This window comes from Cydia fagiglandana, chromosome 5 (genome assembly GCF_963556715.1).
Source record: "Cydia fagiglandana chromosome 5, ilCydFagi1.1, whole genome shotgun sequence".
Taxonomy (NCBI): domain Eukaryota; kingdom Metazoa; phylum Arthropoda; class Insecta; order Lepidoptera; family Tortricidae; genus Cydia; species Cydia fagiglandana.
Window position 1 is genome coordinate 19,597,165 of NC_085936.1, and position 21,356 is coordinate 19,618,520.

Sequence of the window (21,356 nt, forward strand, 5' to 3'; positions counted from 1 at the left end):
CAGAGAGAGTTCACCAATAAAACTTGAATTATCGCTCGTACACGTACACGAATGGCCAGTAGAGTAGATAGTTTACAAAACATTATTTGTCCGACTATCTCATTTACAAAACCTTTGTGTGGCTAGAACAAAAGGAACTCAAATGCGTGATAATGATAATGGACAGTTGCTTGTAGCAAAAAAACTCCAGGTGGCTGTGAGTGCCGTGATATTAAGTGACCCTTTCATAGTCATTTTTTATTACTCATACTGTTATAAAGCACTTTCGTTTCCGCATTACATAAAAGGTTTCCGTATTACCATGCTCTATTTCCAATGTTGCTGTAATAAAAAAATTAAGAGAAAAGTAGTCTTTCCAAGTGATATTTTTCGAACTGTGCGCTTTTATTTTTTATTTATTTACTTTGCTAAAGAAACAAATTTCAGACAATTGCAGGAATTACTATACTTGTATTATACAGTTAAGATCTGAACTACAACTTTAAATATAAAATTTAAGTATTACACTAGAGAGATGAGATTTCTACGCTAGATTATGGACAAGTAGATGAAATAAACAGTAAATAGTAAGAATTTAAATCTAAACAGATTTGCGTTAACTAGTAATTAAACTAGCAATAAGTCTAAAACTTAACTAAACATTTTCATAGGGTAGGTAATATTTGGTAATATCAACGTGTTCGTATGTCTGTTTCGCTGTGTCGTTGATAATCTGTCACTCTGCTCATTTTCCCGGCTCCCGTTCTCTTAGCGTATGTAAATTAAAATAGCAGATGGGTCCTTTGGGGGAGATTTTAGTATGCGGAGCGGCGGGGGCTTTAGAATAAATTATTAAGGCGATTATTAATATTCCCCGTGCGTTTGTTTACTCGAGGCTGCGAAAAATGGTCGAAGTAAATCAATTTAATTTTAAATTTGATAGGTACGAGCCGGGTTCGAATCTGGATTACCTGGACCTTGTATTCGAAAGCCACTTGATCCACTACTTGGCTGTCAATGCATTGTAAACAATTTAGTTTCGGCCGAGGGTTTCGGCTTACAAATCAACTAGAGCAAAACCGAATCTTCGGCTTCGATTTCGGTTGTAACCTATATTATGTATGTTGTGTTACAATGTATGCCTTGACATACATTTCAACTTACATAATATTACCAAATAACCTTATGGCAGTCATAATTTGATAAAAAGTGTGAACATTGCTTAGTTATCGGACTAAGAAAGAATGCAGTTCTAACGTTCCTAAAACATTTCTTAAAGAATTTAGATGTTATTGGTTATACAATATACAAGACAGGTTAATATTACGAATATTGACAGTAATATAGTCATTATCATCATTAGCATCTCCAGCTTGTATCAAGTGGTAAGCACCCCCATTCCCACTACTGGGACCTCAACCTTTATATCTACTTAAAGCAGAAGTGATGACACTGATGATCTTATAAATAGGGGCTGATCACAGGTCTTTAAGGTCCAAATCTTTGGATTGTGAACAGCACAATATTAACGGTTTTCTTATTTAAAGCATAAATATAAATCAAGAACTTAGGCTGCCTTTCCAATGAGGTGGAGATGAGAGGAGACGGGCCGATAAATTAGTTATCTTCTCCGATCAGCTTATTGCAACCAATACTATTGATTGATTCCTGCATGCCTCCTCTCTTCTCCTGCACAGTGGAAAAGCAGCCTTAGATTTATTACCTTCTTCCTTTTAAAATCACAAATTCAATTCAATTAAACAAAATAAATAATTATAGTCTTGAGAAAGTGGGTAGTGGAATGTAGGGCAGCGAGTTTAGTAAGAATTATCGCACATACCGCAATCATAACACGTAGGGCCTTTTAATAGTTTACTGTAACGGTGTTGGGCAAAACTGATAAACACATTACATAGTTATATTACGTCTAAAGGCGTCCTCGTTATTTTTGTTTATATTTCTTGCTTCATACTTTAAAATCAAGTTTTATTTACCGCCGTAATATGATTGATATATATATTTACTTTACTATAAAAATACTGATATGCTGTTCCGCCAACACATGTACCTATTTTGCTTAGATTTCCTTTTCTTAAATAATTTATTTCTTTTACAGGTAAATACGCTGCTGATGAAGCCTCTTGGTATATAAATATCATCGAAATTGGTACAGGTTTGATACATTATAAAATATTGACGCTAAAATTTATTTTAGTCTGATTATATTACTAAAAACTGGTCAAGTGCGAGTCGGACTCGCGTTTCAAGGGTTCCGTACATCACACAATTTTCAACAATTTTTTTTTGTACGTGTAACGTGACGTGAGTGGAACGTCTTGAAAAACCCGAATGAGTCAATCAAGTTTTCAACACATGTAATATGAAGTTTTCTGGCGTGGTGGCTTATATCTCTGCAAATATGCAAAGTAGCTTAGATAGGAAATTAAATGCCGAACAATAGTACAAGTGTCTAAATGCGAAGACTGAAGACCGAGCTCCGCCAGGCGTGTCTCACTCCGCGATTTCGTCGCTTTGCTACAGGTAGCTAAAAGTACATCCGTTCGACCCCAATTTTGGGGTTTGCCATAAGCCGCGCGTGGCGCTGTCGCCACCTAGCGGCCATATCTGTGCTGATCGTGACAGACGCGTTTTGTTAGAGAGTGATCGAGTCTTCTGTACCTAGTACTATTATTTATTCTGTGGCTCCGCGTAGAGCTTAAAACTCGGAGCGTCCGACGGGTCGCGCTTCCTACAACTTCCGCAAGTGTTTTAAAAGCGAAGGCCGAAGAGAGATAATACCTACAAGGTGGCCAAAAAATACGCACATTCCCGTAGCCAGGGAGGTTTTGGGATTATACCTACTGAGCAACATTTACTATGGGACCCGAAATCGCGAAAAAAAATGTATCCTCCCATAGAAAACGGACCAGCCAAAACGTATGAAACAGCCAAATTTTTCTTCGCGATTTCGGGGTTGCACGTCGGCAACGGGAATACACTTAGTTTATTTTTTGGCCACCCTGTATAGTGCTTTTTAAAACATGTGACAATACCTAGTAACCTAATCAATCAGTACTACAAGTACCATTGCGGCTGTGTGCCAGATACAGCCTAGTCGCATTTTTTTATCTACAGTCCAACTCACGCTTGAAGCTAAAGGCACGCCTCTTCGGGACGCTTCGGGTCTTCGGCCTTATGCGGATATCGACCTAGGGCCTTCGCAATAGCTGTCTACATCATGTTTCACTTAAAGTATAGCGGGTGTGTCCCTAAAACCGACTCACGCTTGACTCTAGATTTCTAATAAGTTTTCCTGTCATCTTTAGGTAAAGGACTATTTTGTGTATTTTTTTCAGAATTTTAGACTTAGTAGTTTCGGAGATAGAGGGGGGGAATGGTCATTTTTTGTCTATTTTTATCGTACATTTATAAAAAAAATATATTTGAGATTCTTACAATGAGCTCTTTCGTTTGATATGTAACACGACATAGTTTGCAAAACTTTGATTTTTAATTTTATGGTTTACCCCCCAAAAGTAGCCCCTATGTTTAAAATTCATTTGTTGACGTTACATATCCGTTTTTGGGACACAGACTTACATATGTGTACGAAATTTCAACTTAATTGGTCCAGTAGTTTCGGAGCAAATTGGCTGTGACAGACGGACGGACAGACAGACGCACGAGTGATCCTATAAGGGTTCCGTTTTTTCCTTTTGAGGTACGGAACCCTAAAAATGGTGTAAATCTGGTGTGTACATTCTAGAGATAAAACGGTTATATTATATACCTTGTATTTTCATTATGCTCTATGAACAAAATAAAATCATGCGCCATTAATCAACGTCATTTATTCGAAATTAGTTTATTTAATTCGATTATTTTACCTATTTTAAAGAACTACACAAAGCTTCGACGGCTTGTCAAAATGTTGAGAAACCCTGACATATTTAAGTTTTCATAGGGCACTATGTTTATAGTACAATTTGGCCATAGCTATTTATCAGTTGAAACTTTCTCGCACAGTGTTATCAGTGATAAGCGGCACTAATGGCCCCTCGGAAAACCTTATCAACTTCCGCTCTGATAACAATACTTTTCCATAACAACACGTTAAATAATTATGCCAAGTGCGGTGCGATAACGCAGAGTATGCAAAGTAGGTAAGTATTATGCGCTGCAAATTAAAAGAACCTAAAGGAAGCCTTTGCCCAGCAGTGGGACACGACAGGCTCCAAATAATAATAATAATAAAGGAAAACTTTCTGAACGTCGAAATTTTTGTAAAAATTTCTAGGAAATATCATGAAAATTTCTTTTTAGGAAACGAAAAGTTTCAATTTCCTTAATAAAAATAGGATAAATCTTTACCCTTGTTTAAAGTCCTTAATCGTTTTAAGTAGATGAAATTTGTTATTGAGGAAGTTTGAGCCACGGAAAAGGCCATAAGCAGGAGAGAAGCTAGTGTATTAAGTGTATTTACAAGATATTAGACAGCTGGCAACACGGCCATTGTTGTAATTCAGTTATAAAGCACCTAAGTAAACATCCTTAAGGCTGTTAAGCCCATCAATAACAGTTCCATTTGGGCCCGAGCTCGGGTCCGCAAAACGATGTCCTTGCAGCACCCAAACGTCCTTCACCCAATTTCCCCCAAGGCTCTGTTTGGCTGATTTTGCGACTTCTTAAATAATAATTTGTGAGTTTCTCAAAATTCCTCTTTATATATTACCTCAAGAGACCCCACGTACCCGTATTAAAGGAAAACCTTCAAACTACCTACGTATTTCTTCTTTATGTTTTATATTACCGGGATATTTTAGATTTACGAGTACGTATCTTCAAGGTTTTTTGTTTTAAGAGTTGGGTTTCATCAAAACTGGGTAGTTATTAGGGCAAGGTTGATTAAAGTCTGTTGTTTATTTTGATTCGTTAACTGCAAAATAAATAACAGTAAGTATCTTATAAAGTGTTTATATTCGGCAATAGTATGTTTAGTGCACTCGACATGCGATAAAAACACGTGTTTTCAAACAGAATTTTTACTTACATAAATAATATCATATCGATGTAAATGTCTGAAAAATATTTGTACAATTTTACTGTCAGTGCATAGAATTGCAGCACAGATAGGTAAGTTTTATTTTTGTAATGCCATAAAGTGTGTTGATGTCTCACTATATTTGCAAACCTTACAAACACTAAGTACATATATGTAACAAAACAACTCGTTTATCTTACGTAGGTATTTTTTTTATATACACGTAAACACTACTAGGTACCTCTTACTGTATCGCTATTATTCATATTTCTATACATTTAGTGGTCTGGTATACGTAAAAATTAATAGAGTTACCGTAAGGCGCGAGTAGGGACCAACCAGGGCTATAACCGCGAAAATCGAAGTTCGCAAATTGCGGGGATTTTTCTGTCACTCTAATTACGCCTTCGTTGGAGTAAAAGAGAAAGATCCCCGCAATTTGCGAATTTCGGTTTTCGCGGTAACCGCTCTGAAATAAGCCTCACATTCCTGCAGTCAACTTGTCTCCACACGTATCGCCTTTCCTGTGCGATAAACAGTGAACCCGAGAGGGTAATGCAGGTGCATCCCTGCATTTCCTTAATTCCGTCCCAAGCCGTGTAATGTTACAACATAAATCGTCTGCAATATACGCAAAGGCCAGTGCGATAAAAATAAATGCAATGACAGGTTTCAATAATCAACTAAATGGCGAAAAATAATACCGCAAAACCAAAGGCTCTATGGTCCAAAATTAACTCAAATATCTCCCTTCAGGCGTGATTGTCATTTAAAATTCGTAGTGCTAAGGCAACATATTTTTATAAAATGGAATAAAAACTCGGAAAAAAAGCACATTCATATTAGTACTTACATAAATATATAGGTATTGAACTTGAGGACCACAGTTGTAGTACTAGACTATCGGCCCAATTCGAACTTTAAGATACGTCAGTTAATAGATCTAGAAAAGATATGGATTAGATATGTCAGTATCAAACAAGTGTCAAAAGCGACGTTTCTTCAAACAAAAACGTCACTTTTGACACTTGTTTGACACTGACATATCTAATCTATATCGTTTCCATAGCTATTATTTGACGTATCTTAAAGTTCGAATATAGCTGTATATGTAGGTGGGGTGGTTTGGTACGACATTCTGCACCAAATATCGAACGATGGAAATATTTCTGATTAGTAACAGATTACGGCAATAACAATTACACTGTACTTTACATTGTTAACAATAAATTGGCTAGGTACATCACTCACGAGACCGGGCCAAGGATAGGGTCGTCGCGCGCATACTAACGGCGTCCTAGAGCTCTGAGGCAACGCTTGGCACCGCGAGCACTCAAGATCAAGCGTGACAGTGACAACCCTGGAGGCGTGTTCGGAGACTTGAAATGTTATGCTCATTTTATTGTTAAACTGTTATACCATTGGAATGTACCTGTCGAGGTCTTCTCAAGGGACTATCGTGTGTGGTTCTTCAAAAAGTCCGTACTGTAAGTTTTCAAAGGTAGGGTAACGTGCACTTGATACTCTTGATTTGACATAAAATATCTACGCAGTTCGTTTTCGATACAGATTCTATACTTGAATCTTAAGTAAAGATCGAGTCGCGAGAGCAACGTCAGCCCCATAGGTATAAGCCAAATTTTGGTCCGCGCGTATTTAGTTATCAAGCGTATATTGCATGTATAGTGTTCCGTTCCAAAATTTAAACCCCGACATTAGTTTAGATAAATGTGCATGGGGCCATATACCCAGCAAGCTGCTTCTTTCTTATGCAGACCGTCATACACGCTATTTATAAACTGATATTACCACTCATAAACCTAGTCCCAAAGACATAAGGTCCAAAATTGCTCAGTTATCATGTAGCCCATTTAAAAAAGCCACGGCGTAGTTTAATATGAAATGCTAGCCATTTTTATATAATGCAACGTGAACAAGAATATCCAGTTACAATTAATACACGATTTAACCTTCATATGCTTAACTTGCCTAGATATCAAAATTATGCAATCGACATTCAACCTTAAACTGATAGACTGACAAAAAAAGACGCATGTTATTGACACCTGAGACAGGTGAATGAGATAATTAAATACTATTTAAAAACAAATGAGAGATACATAAGCGACCTATAGATAAATATGATTTAGTTATGCTAGACGTATTATAATAATTATGTAATACGTATTACTATTTTTATTTATTAAGGTTCATCAATAAGACCGAATCAGATTCAAATTCAAATTGTAAAATTCTATAATAACGTTCTGTTGCTTGATTTTTAAAGTGAAAGAGAAAGAGAGAGAAGTCTTGATTTTGAGATAATAAGTGAGGAGTACCTATATAAAAAAACGATAGTTTTAGTAGTTCCCGACATGTAACAGACAGACGGACGGACAGAATACCACCAACACGAGGGACACCATAAGGGTTCGTTTTGTACCTTTTGGGCACGGAACCCTAAAAATTATATTTGGATATGATAACGTTGCAAATGTTGACCTCACGATATTTGTCGACCAGGCCAGAGATGCGTTTCGATAATTTTATGCCTATTATTCTACCATTAAACAATGAAACGTTTCGCAATCGGTCACCATCTTTGCTCTTGCACATAAAAAGTAAAAGGTTACTGACACCTGCACGTGGAAACGCAACGCAGGCGCTGAACAAAACGCCCGCGGAGCGTGAAACAGTTTTCCGACGTGACGTTAAAATGTTTCAATGAAAGGATCTAATACCAGTGGTTCGCAACCTTTTTTTGCCCCAGAATGATTAAAATCCGGAGAGGGAAGCACCGCCGGCAGAGGTCGGAGAGCCCACACCTCCAGTGACGGTGGAACCAACAGAATTGCCACCACCGACAGTTGAGGTCGAACGCTTAGGGAGTAGGGTTTTGAGACCCCGGAAGGCTGTTAATTATAAAGTTTAATTTATGTTTAAGGTTGTTGTCATTTATGTACAACTTAGGTGCAGTTGCAATGTTTTGATTTTAGTTAGATATGTTTATTTATAACTTCTGGCTCTTCAGCTAAGGGTGGAGGAGCTGGTATGTATCCTCCCGCGTGTGTCTATGCTCGTTCGATTTGGTTGACAATGTCATGAGATGAAAAATACATTTCTTTTGATCCTGTAAAGAATCTAGTTTTATTAATGTTTTATAGCGGATAATTCCCATACATTTCACATAGTTCCTTTTTTAAAGAACAAAGCCAGTTTTTTTTTTGTAGGTCCATCAGCTACCCCTTTTCCTATACCTATCTATTTCGATGTACATAGTCCCTTGGGTAGGGCATTGGCAGTAGTTTAGGAACTCCTGGCCTGAGCTAAATAGTCATTATGAAAATTTTCTTGTTTGTTTCAAGATTCGCAATGCTGCCAAAAAATATGGCGAATATGATTCAGGCTATTTACGAACAATCAAAAATAATGCTCACAAAGCGTGAAACAAATTTCAAACGCGATAAAAAAAATACAAAAAGACTCGTGGGATATAAATGTCCATTATTATCTAAGTATAGTTTAATGATCATTTTAAAGTTCACGGCCACGCAGCAGGTAATCCCATAAAAAGTGTCATTTAACCCATAAGTTAGGTATCACCGATTAAGTGGCTCCTGAAAGCTTTCTATCACAGATATAGGAATGAAGTATACTCGTAGTATTATATGCTCTGAGCTTTCTGTGGTCTGCAAAATATATCTCTTCTCGTCATTAGGAACCGTATAATTTTGGCAAGAAGCGAAGAAGACAAGCAGCAAACGAGTATTAATGCGTCGTTAAGTTAACAAAATTGCAAAATTTCTACTGAGAAAAGTAATTCTGACGGGAATCGAAATTTTCCATTTCCAAAATTAACGTTTCCATTATTTCCTGTGTTCCTGGAATAGAACTTTTAAAATTTTTGGTAACTTTCCACCATTCTCACAGCTCTGTAAAACGACGTCAGATCGACACTTGTGTTAATATCGCTTTTTCTATTGATTCGCGACGCATTTTTACTCGATACCTATTTTGCATAGTTTGTACATGTGCACTATGAAGCTTTATCATTTTTAATTTAAACTGTTGCGAATAAGGAATCAATTTAGTTTATGATTAGTTCCAGTTCATATACGATCATGTACTAGTACAAAGTTTTTTAATATCAAACAACATTAAAAACAGCTAATGTGTATGTCGCTTAAGATATTTTCAACAATGCAGTAAACGCTTGTCGCCTTTTACTTAATCGACCACAAACTGTTTTAAAATTGTAATTTAACTTGCTACATATTAGTAGTTATGCATTTAAAAACTCGTTATAGCTTTAAAAACGTCTTATTTGTGTTTTATTTGTTTAATATTGAGTTGCTGAGACTGTTAAAAAAACTGGTCCGTATAGCCTTAGGGAGTAAGGTCTTAATTGCCTTTTTCATTTGTATTCCGATTTAAACTATAAAGCTTTGATAATAAGGTAGTTTTTCCAATGAATCTGTGCACGCTGCACCATCGATTGCGTTACCAACGCCAGATATCAAGGTCAACCTATATTGTTTACTCTGTACACCGAGAATGTTTCGAGTTAATTATATGTCTTCTTATCTTAATTATATCGTGTTTTTATATTTATGAGGAACATACAGGTCTAAGTACCTACCTGTCTAAATATTTTTGAATTAATGATCTACGATAAAAAATCTTTGAAATTATTAGGAGGAAATGTAGGTATCTCGAAGATACCCACGGAATGCCTATGGTTATGTACCAAAGTATGTACAATAAGGTATAGAATGTACAGATTTAAGACTAAAATTCCTATGCGATGACGAAGGATGAGTAGGCCTTTGCAATATCGATTACAACAGACACATTCCAGAACCTTTAGCTCAAACGACACTGACATTAATATCAATCGGACCCAACGTTCTTTAGGTGTTAATTTCCCCGACACCCATAAAATAAAACGCCGTAACCTAAATACAACTATTGAGGTAGTTATGACCTTCTCGAAATTAACCATCGAACAGCTGACTCGCACGCCGTCTGCATAAATTAGGTCGAATTTAGAACGCTCAAATAATTTAAAAGAAAGTGAAAATGGCTTCCTTCCCGAGTTGAGAATCCGAACGCTCCCGCAGTTCCGTTACGCGCGCGTATGCTTGGCCCATGTTAATTGCGAGCGGCACGAAATCGAAAGTAGTCGTAGAATGGAACGTTACGTTTCTTTGGAAATGTGACCTAATGAGGAATATTTTGAGTTCAATGGAACGTGGACGGGGAACATGCAAATAGGAAATCTATGGGCTCTTTCGTAATATCTTTATGGGTCTACACTATATTATTTATAACATTAACAATGGTTCTTAACCGGTTGTGCAGGACCCTCCCAACTGGTCAGTTGTACCTATTTCGTGGAGTAGAAGCAAAATGATCCGATTTAAAAAGGTAAATGATTGAAACACTCTTGTTTTCGTAGCAGCTTGAATGTGCTCGTATAAGGTCAGTTTTGATTTACATAAATTCATTAATTTATTTCTGCTATGCTTATCTTCAATTCACTAATGTATTTGATTTTAAAATGTCACCAGTTTAATTAATTCAGAACGCGCCGCGCGGCCGGCTCGTACCATTGATACCGTATCATCGTATTGCACAGATAAAATATTCGGAAATCTGAAACTGACCTTTCCCATCGATATTCCTGACACTTATCGACTAATGTAATTCGATATCGAAATCGTATCCTCTCGAACATCTATAAATTCGTTTCGAATACGAACAGAGAGTTAGCGGATTTCCGAATGGTATTGCGTAATTCATTCGAGTGGTTCAGGTTTCCGAACGCGATCAAGGTCGCCGGTGTCAAGTACACATGCCATTGTTGTGGCGGGAAAACAGATTGTTTACCGCTTTTTTTAATTAGGGAAAAAACTGTATGAATGGAGTGATGCAAACTTTACAAAATACCTAGTGTTTTTACCTACTCTTATATTAGCTATAAAACTTATAGTACATTTAAAAACAATAAGTTAGTCATTGTCTTCAGTTTTTATATTGGTATAACTTTCCTCATAATTTATATGTTTCTATACTCGTAGAGCCATTTAATTTATGACAATTTTCCTAACATCAAATACAGCGTTGTTCCAACAATGTTTCGGTAATCATATTCGATATTCGAATGTTTCAATCGAGTGATATCCGATACCGGCGGAGCGTGAAGCTCGATTCCAATGCATATTCATGTACATTAGCATAAACATTCTGAACGCACCCTATCCGTGGAAAAACGTCACAAGTGTCTTCAAACTTCGTGCATCCTTGTGGCGTTTCGTTTTTGGTGGAACGAGCGGACGTTCGCGATTTCGTTTTCGTCATAACTCCAGTTTATTCATTGAGGACATGTCTAATTGTCGCGCTTAGGAATGCACTGAGATGTATAGCGAATACCAGTGGAGTGGCTGACGATAGCATTCTTAGCCATCCCAAGTTTAAATTCATCTACATATAGATTTTTCTTTAGATCAGGGTTGTTATAAGTATAGGTCTAGGACATGACAGGGACAATTACTTATTAGCGGGGACACCTAAAAACCAACATTCAAACACGTCCCGCCGTCCGGGGATGTATGGCAACCCTAGTTAGATGCGTGTCATTTTAAACGGTTTTTTTTTCCTGATTCCAGTTTCATGATCGCCTACGGCACTGTAATGACTTTTCAACTGATACAAATCAGGTGTTAGCTGTAACCTCAACCCATTTTTGCGTTTTAAGGTTATACATTCATTGTATGGAGATGACAGCTGTTACCGTATCCGTACTATGCTACTATGTGAATACCTTCTAGAGTCAGTCCATGAAAAATCTGCAGCGGATTTGATAGCCCACGCAGTGCATGTGTTATTTTAAACGTCAAACTTCTATGAAATCATGACTTATCATATAACACTTGCACTGCGTGGGCTATCAAATCCGCTGCAGACTTTTAATGGTGTAACTCTATAATTCAAAGTAATATTTAAACATAAATGGTTAAGATAGAAAAATAAGGTTGCCTAATATTGGGATGAGACTATCATACTCGTATTGTATCTAAACGACTCATTCAGAATTGAATTGTGTCACTATTGCACCCAAAGACCGTGTGGAAAGTCTATCATTGTTATTTAATGCAACAAAGTTAATTGTTTCTTTCGGTTCGCAGTGTGGGCGTAATATTATTGCGAATTTTTAATTTGTATGTAGGTACCTAAATCATTAAATTTTATCGAAAACAAGATAATTGCGTAGATAAGATAAGAGTCGACTTCCTTCATTATATTATTCCGATGAGTTTTTAAATACACGGTAATTAAAGTGTTTGCGACACTATGCAGTGACCATTTGAAATATATTTTTTTATGAAGGTATTTTACGTTGACGCCTTCCTATTTGGTTTAATGACTAATGGTAATGTACCCGGAACAAATTTTTTTATTACAGCGATGAATGGAATTCATTCAAAAGTGGGTATGCGCTTTTGCAGCTGTGTAGACGCTTAATAAAATCACTGGAAAACTAGCCATACTCAGTGCAGTGAAATATATTAGTATAAGTAACCACAAAATCGATATAAATAGATCTGGAGTCATAATTTTCCTCTGATCAGGGCTCAAGCCTAGCCAAAATGCCAATCGTTTGCGTCTTATGTCTCTCTATCGCACCCCTAATAATATGGAAGACTAATAGAGAGAGATTACAGTTTAGTTTGCTGCGGACTCAAACGATTGGCATCTTGGCCAGGCCTGCATAATTATGTAGAATTTCTATAGAACTCTTCGCCTGTTGGCAAGCAATTACCGGCATTTAAGATAGGAATACGCTCTTTTCTGGAAGGATCGAGTACCAAATTTTTAAACGTAAAGTCACATAAGACTTTTTCGTCACAGCGACGTCGTCTAGACTCCGTTCAGCAGACGATAGCGACCGAGAAGAGCGAAAAGCGTGACGTACCACCGTCGACGGTTAACTGACCTATTATGGAGCTTATACCAACGATATAAGGTCTACAGATAGTCAGCTGTTGGTACGCCGGCTGACACTTTGACTAACGAGTTAAATCCGGTACCTACATAATGCGTACGACTTTAGTACAAAAAAAAATACGCATTTACGACATGCGTAAATGCCTATTTATCCCGTTTAGAACAGCGACTGATCCGGTATCCTCTTTGAGGGTCTTGGAAGGGGTAAGGCTTTGCTTACCAAACCCGTTGCTAACTAAAACTCTTTCATTTGATTTTTTAAACGCTTCAAAATATTCGGGAAAGCTGAATACCCGTTCCTGAGCGCTAACCTTTTGAAGGGGTATCGATTATAAATTATAACGCTTATGCCATTTTAAACTTTCTCTTCGTTAAAATACAATCAAATGTGACAGAGCTTGTAATATGGTAACTCTAATAAGAGATATCACAAACTTTACATGCTGTTTGACTTCACTAGCATAACAAATACGAACGTTTCCGAGAAAATACGATGGAAAACCATATGCACTACATCTTCGCGTGTAAGTGTAACATTAAACTTCATATGTCTTTCTGTAATGTAAATAGAAACACAATAGCGTTTTAAATAAATTTTAAGTTTATTTGTATTTAAACAGCAGGAGAGAAATGTTTTTTTTTAATATGTACGTATTAGTAAGTCGTACATCATATATTAAATTTCGATTCGGAGCGCTAAGTTCTTTTATTTAAGAATTTTAAGATAATACATGGCCAGAATTTAGTTAGATCTAATGTGAAATTACAGTATAATTTGTAAGAAAATAAATATGTAGTTAAGTCGATGTCATACACGAAAGAAATAGTAACGGAGGCCTCCAGAGTAGCCGAGACTGACTTCTTCACATTATCTTTAGTATATGACATCTCTTTCAGCTTCAGGCTCCTCTTCACGTTGGGCCAACGCCAACGCCAACGAGGGAGGCAGCCATGCGGTAGAATGAGATAGCAATATCACTTGCTCCCTCTAACGCATTAATGCGTCCCTCGTTGGCCCAACGTGAAGAGGAGCCTTTAGACTTTATATGTAGGAGGTAGTGTGACTGCAACAATACAAGTCAAAACATTTTATAAAATGCACTAAAGAATCCAATAATATAACGTATGGTCCACAAGTACACCATTTAAGTAAAAATACAAATGTCAAATTATCTTACCTCCGAATTAAGTAATTCAAATAACAGTCAAGCCAAGATAATAATTTTCGAGTTAGTTTTGGGCCGTAGTTCGGATATTTTGAACTATAGGTAGATTAGGTAGTTGGGTGGTTTTATGTTGGTAAAATAGTTGAACAAATAACTCGTATTTGTCCAACCACAATGATTCAAAGTAAATAACCACGATTGGTTAACAATGGGTGTCGTCATAACTTGGAGGAACCGTTGGGATAGTCCTATTACACATTACATTATCATTCAATGAGTTTATTGTCAACGGTCTCACTGCGTGATTTGTGTCTTTATTTCTTTTTACTTTAGCACATAACTGTGTCAGTTGTATCTACTCGTATTTATCTCACTATAATCATCTTCTTTTTAATAAGTATTTTAATACTTATAACGTTTATTTATAATAAAATAAAAATATTCAAAAGATGTCTATGAAATTCATGCTAAAACAGGTGATTTCTGTAACTTTTCAAGTAAAATGTAAAACAGTGAATTGATATGTATTATCACCAGTGAGTAGTGACGCATTTCTATCTATTGTTATTGTAATCAATGTGTTTGCGCTGGGTTTGTGAAACGTGGTAATGAACCAGCAGAGTGACTTGACTAGTCTGAGGAAATTATATGTTGGGGGATCTTGAGGGGGTGATGATGAAAGACCAAAAGTTGGGGAATCAGTAGGACAACGATATTAAAATATTGATTTATACACAAATTAATTGTTATAAGTATCAGAAAACACAATTCCCACAATGAGGGCGCCACCTGGATGCAGTCTTAAATAAACAGGTCATATATATTTCTTAAAATAAACAGCAGACATGTCTTATTGTCTACTATATTTATTTAAGTAACATTATGTTGTATTTATTACCATAAATATGACAACAATGAACACACCTTTGTCTCAAACATAAAAACAATATATTAATGGAATGTACCTATATACCTACGTAAGAACAAATATTTGACAGTTATCACCAGATGGAGATACCATTGGCACGATAAAAATACATAGTACAATGACGTTCAAAAGTGCTTGGATAGATGTCGATCGTATGACGGTTGAAACATCTCCATGCACTTTTAAACGCCAGTGTACCTACTACAAGAGTTCTAACAAAATGTCATACGGTTGTCACCTGACTCACGGGACATAATAATAACAACAAAATGTAGTTGAATCACTCGCTCTACATAATACCTATTTAAATCTAGTGTTAAGTATTGCTTGAGTAACTTTGTTAGTATAGGAATGTGAACAAATTATTTTCAACAGGCTGGCCTTCCGCCCGGATTTCCTGCGATGATCTAAAAACAACTCTCGGCTAAAATAATAACGTCATTAAAGTTTCGTGATCTTACAACACGATCTATTTAGTAGACATAACTTCAAGTAGGCTTTATAATATATTGAATTTTATGCTTCCTTCATTCCTTTATTCTGTTCGTACTTAACGGTCGTTTCATCATCCGTATTACTTTATTTAGCTAATTTAATTTGTTGTAATGTATTATTTTGTTGACTTTGTTGTGTATGTTTGAATCATCCCAGATGGTCCAAATAAATGATTATTTATTTATTTATTAATTATTACAAACGCAAATTAACTCCATCTGTCCCTCTCCACACTTAAACCGCTGAACCGATTTAGTTGAAATTTGGTATAGATATAGTTTGAAGCCCGTGGTAGCTAGTAGCTACGGGCAGTTTTTATCAATTATCGTCACCATCATCATCATCGTACGTAGGCAAAGTCGTGGGCAGACGCTAGTTATACATTCGTAGTACATAATTGCAAGTATCAAAAGTACAATTTAAAATATAATGTAAAAATATATACCTATTATCAAACTTCCAGTAATTAATAGGTACATAAATTATACTGAAACTAATAAAATTATACGTACGTATATTTCTGGGTTTAGAAAGCCGAAAATCGGATTTAACCTAGTCTAGACCTTGCACAACTCTACCCTAGGCTTACAGCAATAACCTAAACTTCACCGATATCCTTGACCTCGGGGAACCTAACCCATCGATAGAACCGAGCTCGAGTACCGCATCGACTAACCGATTAATTTCTATTGCTTATTGTTCTAAAAAACACGCAAACACTGACCTTGCCTCGGGATTTCTCCTAGAGAACCAGATAACAAAGCGTCCACGTAAACTCTTACGGCATTAACAGAAAGTCTATTTTACCTTGATTGGTCGGCAACGTTTTTTGTGGTTCTGACAGTCTGGTTGAAAAGTCCATGATCGATTCACGATTGTTTCGATTTGTCGGGAATTATACGAACGACATGACGAGGTCGTGTCCTTGGCCGTGACACTGGCCGTTTGTGGTGTTTAAAAAAAACATTTAAAACTATTAATTGAGCTAGCGACCAATAATCAGTCGTATAATAAAATTAATAATCACTAATTAGCGCAGTAGGGAGAAAAACGTCACTTTAAGGGCCACACGAACCTAGGCTCCGCCATACATGCAATAAAATTGAAGTTACGCTCTCATTTTAAAACGACACGCTTAAATTACTTACATGAATCTTGGCACGAACATATATTTACGTAGCATATATCTGTACTCGTACTGTACACTCCCTTCGGTCGTGTTTTAATTTATCGCCACTCGTTTCGAATTTCCTCTTTTCCGCACTTGTATCGTAAATATAGTTCCTACATCCTCCTTAATCAGTCGGGCCGTACGCTTATTTCCTACCAACATGTGTAATAAACAATGTTTTATTTTCATTCTGATCGTAGCCAGATACATGTTAATTGGAACAAAGCTATGTGTACATTGTACTTAACCGTAATAACCATAAATCCGGCATACCGTAACTTGGCCATAAATTTCTTTTAACATTTAACTTGGTGCGGTTACCATCCTTCGAGGTGTCGTTAAGCATTTCGACCTCGTGCAAAGGCCACAAAAGAGAATAATGAATTATATAGACTGCCAATCTGCAGGGATATTCCAGAAAAGTCTCGGATACGTGACGCTGTTTTTTAAACACTTCTGATAAAGCTAATAAGCCGATATTTGGCATGATAACGTTTGATAATTTAGCTATTATAGCTATATAGCGGTATTAAAGGACAGATTTTTGCAGGTTATTATAGTAGCAGCCATACGCGTCACGTCCCTGATAGAGTAGACCTTTTAGTGGAATGCCCCTGTACAATTTCACGCCAATGACAGAAAGGTCACACACAACAACTACAATAATTCGCCGCGCAGGTATACACGTAAAACTGTCAACCAGTTTAATTAGAGTTATTATCTGGGGCGGCGTAATGTACTTTATTAACTTTTTCTTTAAATTATTTTTAAAATGTCAAATTTTTTGATGGTTGCGCTTCAGTGAGATTTGAAAGCTCCTTCTAAGAATAGGTATTATGTTTAATGATTTCTGTGATTTGTCCTCAGTTTAAAGCCTTCTAGTAAGCTCTGGGTGTTGTAATTAAAGTGAAGGTTCAAGAACGACAAATAGGAACTCGCTAATATCACTTCCAATGGTAATTAACGTAACTTTGTAGGGATCATCATCATCATCATTTCAACCTATATACGTCCCACTGCTGAGCACAGGCCTCCTCTCATGCGCGAGAGGGCTTGGGCTATAGTCCCCACGCTAGCTCAATGCGGATTGGGGACTTCACATACAACTTTGAATTTCTTCGCAGATGTATGCAGGTTTCCTCACGATGTTTTCCTTCACCGAAAAGCTAGTGGTAAATATCAAATGATATTTCGTACATAAGTTCCGAAAAACTCATTAGTACGAGCCAGGATTTGAACCCGCGACCTCCGGATTGAAAGTCAGACGTCATATCCACTCGGCCACCACTGCTTATAGGGACAACTTTGTAGGGATAGTCCTCATTAATTACTTGTCTCTTGCAAGCACAATACACTTTTATCACAAGTCCGGTTTACAAGATATAACAGAACTAGCTTAATACTCGTTTGACATATCCTATTGTCCTAGTTCGTTGGTCATTGAAAACTAAACCTTGACTGTTTGTCAATACGGATGTTTTTAGCTTAGTCAGGGTATTCCTGTTTTATTTGTGGGCTTGATTGGGGGCAATTTGGTACAAGATCACGGAATACGGAACTCATAGCGGAAGTCCGTTTGGTATAGAACTGAATATAGGGAATTAATAGTCGATCGTTTGACTTCTTCTTCTTCTTCCTCGCGTTATCCCGGCATTTTGCCACGGCGCACATAGGAGCCTGGGGTCCGCTTGATAACTAATCCCATGATTTGACGTAGGCACTAGTTTTTACGAAAGCGACTGCCATCTGACCTTCCAACCCAGAGGGGAAACTATGCCTTATTGGGATTAGTCCGGTTTCCTCACGATGTTTTCCTTCACCGAAAAGCGACTATTAGTAAATATCAAATGGTATTTCGTACATAAGTTCAGAAAAACTCATTGGTACGAGCCGGGGTTTGAACCCGCGACCTCCGGATTGCAAGTCGCACGTTCTTACCGCTAGGCCACCAGCGCTTCAATAGTCGATCGTTTGACTACTGGAGACATATTCGGAGTTTAAAAACATCTATTTAATTTGTTATTGACGGGTATGATACATTTTTCACCATGTACCATGTATGTATGTGTGTATAATTTTTGACGCTATCGATTGTACCAAAGAAAATCCGCTAGTGCTCAATTGTAAACTCTTATGCTGTTGATAAAAAGTCCTTCAGTAATAATCGAGACATTTCTGCAGCATAGGTCGGTCGTAAATGTTACGATCTTTGGTAACGGAGGAGACTATTGTAGATCAATTTGAGAGCTATTGCTTCTGGTCGTTGAACTTTGAAGAATTCACTAATGTCCATAAACGGTCAGATATTACAAGAGTCTGACAGCCTACTCACAAACTGATTTACATCTAAGAGCAGAGGCGAGTGGAACTCGACGAGTTAATTTAAAGGCCCGGCCGCCTGCGGTTTTAAACAATTTTGTCATAGGGGTGTGGGGAGTGAGTGTGGCCGTACATTTACTGAAAAAATAGGGTACGTCAGCCACCTGAGAGCGCATCGTCACTCTCACTAGTCTCGCAACTCTGGCCAGTCCCCCAGTCTGTCTGTCCACTGCATGTCTGGCCAGTGACAAGCTCAGAGGGCATACCGCGAACCACGTTCGACGTGTTGCCTCTCTGTCGCAATTGTAAATTCGTTCGTAAGTGTGGCAGGGAGGCAACACATCGAACGTGGTTCGCGATATGCCCTCAGTTCCCGTGCATGGCTGAAACCGGCGAGGACAGGATTAATGCTGGCTGTACAGTATAACTGTATTTACAGTTGGGTCTTCTGCGGCTAATGGCGTACTTTGTAAAGCCCAATTTATTATTAGATTACTTAAGATAACAAGGCTCCTAAAAATAGAACGTAATAATCTTGCACGATTCAGTTTTTTTTGCCAACCTCGTGAGCAGTGAGTATGTACATATAATAATGTCATAATTATAGGACAACGGGTTTGTTGAACATTACTGGATATTTCTTCAATTAAACACACATATATCGCGATTCCATGGCCTAAGTATATTGTTTATTCAGGTGGTTTAATGTACCTATAATGCATAGTGACAAAATATGAGTTATTCGCGAACGGTCTAGAACGCAAAATGACTAGTGTAACATTTTGCCTATATCGCTCTTAGTCTACATCGCGAACGGTCCAGAACACCAAATGCCTACATCATTTTCCGTCGTTTTATCTTTACGTTAGCGATGTCGACGGAGCCCCGCTGCTCCTATTCTGTGCTGTGTGCCCTTCGGCCATTTGAAGATAACAGGAACCTAACCTACCTGTGTGATATAAAAAAGTGGTTCTAGACCGTTCGCAATGTAGACTAAAAGCGATAAAGGCAAAATATTACACTAGTCATTTTGCGTTCTAGACCATCCGCGACTATACTCAAAATATGTATCTGCCACTATAATAAACATCATATTTTCATAAGAATTTCTCGTTTATGATGATACTTCACTGCAGTCTTTACAGCTTGGACCTACTCTACACATATATTTATTTTACAAACAGGGCAGTAGAGTGGTCTACCTACCTCATGCAAGTGTTATTTAAACGTCGTAATTTCATAAAAGTTTGACGTTTAAAATAACTCTTGAACATTCTGAGCATTCAAAATCGCTGCCAACTTTGTTTGATTTAACTCTAGCTCTAAGAGACATCAAGCCAAACAAACAACACTTGACAAGTTTGTTTAGCTTTATCTTGGCCTCGATTAATTCAGAATGGTACCAGATTACTCGTCACCGCTAGTTAAACAAGAATAAACACGTCAAAACATCCGTTACTAATTGAAATTGTTTCCTCTTATTTGTGTCATAACAGATCATGAAGTTTTTAAGAGGAACATTCGTTGAAAATAGCATTACTCGGAAATATCCGTATACTCGTACAAATTTAGAAGGCGTAGCTTATCGCGTGACATTACAATAACAAGCGAATTAATATTCGTTTTACACATAATTATATGATTACAAAGGTTAAAACGCCTTCCAAATATTTACTTAAACATAAAGAATCGACCGGGTTTTCGACTTGCCTGAAATAGATACCAATTGTATTGTATATTAGGTTTATCTCAATAAGATGCCTTCTATGCATATTATAATTTATTATCAAATATTAATATACCTACCTAATCTTTCATAGATAGGAAAATAGCTTTCAGAATAGATGGTGATAGCGGCTGACTAACGATCTGCCAAGTCTGTGCTGTTACGAATTGCGCTTCATTCCAAAATTTACATAACAATTTACTGGGAATAGGAAAATACCTATTTCTATGTTTACTTTAAAATATCGTTCTTGAACCCGCTGTTACAAATCACTTTGTTTTCAAATCGATTCTCGTTTCAGACAATTTCAAAGAGCTGACGAATCTTTGAAAAGCGAACGGATTGTTTCTCGAAAACTACATGGAAACTACCATGACACTCGACAGTGTAAAAAAGCAAATACAATGCTTTGGAATCATCAATTGTTATTTAGTTTACCTTATTCTTGGTGTTCGTAATATAACTAATGGTTTTACCGATTAACGTTGTAAATTATACGGTCAGACTTAGATGTTTTCTACGAA

The 21,356-nt window shown here is 37.1% G+C and overlaps 1 protein-coding gene across 2 annotated transcripts in view; it reads left to right on the forward strand.

Moving 5' to 3' along the window:
- The window catches only part of LOC134664640 (terminal nucleotidyltransferase 5C), a 318,242-nt gene that overhangs the window by 289,646 nt on the left and 7,240 nt on the right, over window positions 1-21,356 (forward strand). The window lies entirely within an intron of this gene.